This window comes from Anser brachyrhynchus, assembly GCF_964034855.1.
Source record: "Anser brachyrhynchus genome assembly, chromosome: 4".
Lineage (NCBI taxonomy): Eukaryota > Metazoa > Chordata > Aves > Anseriformes > Anatidae > Anser > Anser brachyrhynchus.
Window position 1 is genome coordinate 77,575,733 of NC_137698.1, and position 3,338 is coordinate 77,579,070.

Here is a 3,338-nt window from a genome sequence, read left to right on the forward strand (position 1 = left end):
CGATAATAAAAGCCAGCCGCTTGGGGGGGGCGCTTCGTGCCCGTGCCCCCCCCCACCCCCAAAGCGGTTTGGGGGGGGGGGGGGGGCGATGCTCAGCACCTCGGCGGGCCCGTCCCGAGTTCACTCCGCAGTTTGGCTCTGCTTCGGCGCGGAGGGAGGGGGCTGCCTCCCTCCCGCACAAAGGGGGCTGAAAGTCTATTTTCCACTTGGCTGGGCCGAAATGCCCCGCGCCGGCCCCCGCGGGTCCCCCGCTGCACCCCCCCCCCCAAACCGCCCCCCCCCCCCTCCCCTCCCCGGGGTCCTGCGCCCACCCGCGGGACCGGGCAGGATGGGACCCGCGGGACGGAGCCGGCGGGGCGCAGCCTTGGCGACGCCGCAGCGCCTGGCCCTGCCCGTTTATTTTATTTCATTTTATTTTTTATTATTATAATTTATTTTTTTTTTTCCTCCGAGGAGGCGAAAAGAGAGGGAGAGGGAGAAAAAAAAAAAAAACAAAAAAAAAAAAACAAAAAAAAACAACTCTCGGCGTTTTTAAATGGGCGTCCGCGGAGAAACGGGGAGGGAGCGCGGCTGGGGCGGAGCAGGGCGCACCTGGAGGGAAGGGGGAGAAGGGGAAGGGGGAGAGGGGAAGGGAAAAGGGGAGGGGAAGGGAAAAGGGGAGGGGAAGGGAAAAGGGGAGGGGAAGGGAAAAGGGGAGGGGAAGGGAAAAGGGGAGGGGGGAGAGGGGAAGGGAAAAGGGGAGGGGAAGGGGAGAAGGGGAAGGAAAAGGGGAAAAGGGAAAAGGGGAGGGGAAGGGGGGAAAAGGGGGAAAAGGGGAAAGGAAGGGAAAAAGGAGAAGGGAAAGGGAGAAGGGGAAGGGGAAAAAGGGGAAGGGCAAGGGGAAAAGGGGAAGGGAAGGGAAGGGAAGGGAAGGGAAGGGAAGGGAAGGGAAGGGAAGGAAGGAAGGGAAGGGAAGGGAAGGGAAGGGAAGGGAAGGGAAGGGAAGGGAAGGGAAGGGAAGGGAAGGGAAGGGAAGGGAAGGGAAGGGAAGGGAAGGGAAGGGAAGGGAAGGGAAGGGAAGGGAAGGGAAGGGAAGGGAAGGGAAGGGAAGGGAAGGGAAGGGAAGGGAAGGGAAGGGAAGGGAAGGGGACGCGGGGACAGCTCGGATGCCGTGCGCCCGCTGCAGCGTTTAATTCCACCAGTTCAGCTCCGCTCCGTGCCGCCCCACTCGGTTCAGCCCCTTTCCCTCCCCCGGTTCCCTCCCAGCCCCCCCGTTCCCTGCCCAGCCCCGGGCCGGGCCGCCGGGGCCGCGGGAGAGGGGTGGCGGCGGGGCCGGGATTTCGTTTGGGGCAGCCCCCGAAGCCCCCCGAGCATCCCCTGGGGCCGAAGCCCCCCCCCCCGCGGCCGGAGGCGACCCCCGCCGGCAGCACCTCCCCTCCGCACCCCTCTCCGGGGAACATTTTGGGGGGGAGCTGCTTCGCTTTGGGGAACCCCCCGACTATCACAAGCCGTTAAAATGATTCTATTTTTTTATTATTATTATTATTTTATTTTTTTCCCCGGGTCTCTGGCAGCCCCCTGGCTGGGGGGTGGGGGGGGTGGGGGGGCGAGTTTCTCCCCGCACCCCTGGCAGGATGGGTGCCCGCAGCTCCCCGCGGGGCGCACGGCCGGGGGGAGCGGCGGGCGGCGGGGAGGGGGCTTCGCCTTCAACGAAAGGGGCTCCGGGGGGGGCCGCTGCGGCGCGGGGAGCGGGCGGGGGGCGAGCAGGGGGTCCCTGCCCCCGGGCCGGGGGGTGCCACCGGGGCAGGGGGGGGGGCTGCTCCCCGGCCAAACGGCGTCACGGCGGCTTCCCGGGGAGCAAACGAAAAAGGGAGGAAGAAGAGGGAGAAGGGGGCAGGATGGGCACCGAAACCCGGCCCTGGGGTGGAGGGATGGGGGGCAGCCCCCCGGAGTGCTGGGGGGCGGATGGGGGGACAGCAGGGCCCGATGCGGCGCAGTGCCGGCAGGTGCGAGCCGTGTCCCCCCCCCTCCCGTTAATCTGTAACAGCAGCAAGGGCAGGAGGTGGAAAATCAGGGCCCGGGCCCCGGAGCGTGGCCACGGGCACGGCTGGCCGGGATGTTAAAAGTTGACCAGACTTCAAAGTGCTGCATCATTTCCTCCTCCTCCTCCTCCTCCTCCTCCTCCTCACCGCCCCACCTGCCAGGACAGAGCCGCGGCCCCTGCCTCCTCAGCTTTTTTTTTAATTATTTTTATTTTTTTTTAATTTATTTCACTTGGTTCAGGGATGTGCTGGAGGGGAATCCGCCTCCCCCGAGCAACCCCTTGGGCTTCGGTGGGAAATTTATCTCACCTCTCCCGAGCCGTCCCTTGTTAAGGTGGCTGTGTCGACTGGTCCGCTGATGGATGGAGAGGGATGGAGGGATGGAGGGATGGAGGGATGGAGGGGTGGAGGGATGGAGGGGTGAAGGGATGGAGGGATGCATATCGCATAGGAATGGTGGAGACAGCGGCAGATCCATGCACTGGCACAGACAAGTGGGAAGTAGATTTAGTTTGTAGTCTCAGGCTGATACGGAGAGAGGATCCCACCACGTAGCCCAGGGAGGGGAAGCCCCCCCGGGTCACACAGCTGCACATTAGGGGCTGGAAGAGATTTGTACAGCAAGGACAGGTGCTGCTGGCTCCCCACCCAACACGATGGGCACGGCTGTTTGTAGGGGCTGCACCCAGCACAGCCTGGTGCCCCCCCAAAAAAACCACCCAGGAGCCCTGCGGTGACTCGGGCTCTGCTGTGGTGGGCACTGGTGGGCTCCCAACCTAATCCAGCAGGGAGGAGAGGTGGGGAAAGCACAAAAGCCAAAGCCACGTGCCTAATGGTGAGAGCAGATCCCCCCGAGCCCTCGTCGTGCCCAGGCTCCCGCTGCCCCTGAGCTGGATGGGCGAAGGATGGAAATGCAGCCATGTGCCATTAAAGTGAATTTTGTGCTTGCAAAGCAACCAGGGTTCTGCACCCAGCTCTTTGCATTTACACCCCCAGCTCCTGAAAGGATGAGGGAAACATCTCGCAGCACCTGCCGAGGGTGGTGCAGGTGCCCGATGTCCCGACCAAACCTTCCCAAAACCCGCAGCCCCCCCAGCCGGGGGTGGCAATGCCCCCCCCCAGGCACAGCCCCTGCACAACCGCCCCAGCCCTGGGGCTGCAGGGTCGGCTTCCCCCACCTACCCGACAGAGCTGGGGCTCTCTGGGGCTTTTTGATTTTATGACTCCTTAGAAATAGCCCCAAAGGGCACCAGTCTGACACGGAGAATAATCGGCTTCCTGACGACGGCTTTTTCTTCATCAGAGCTCCTAGAAATT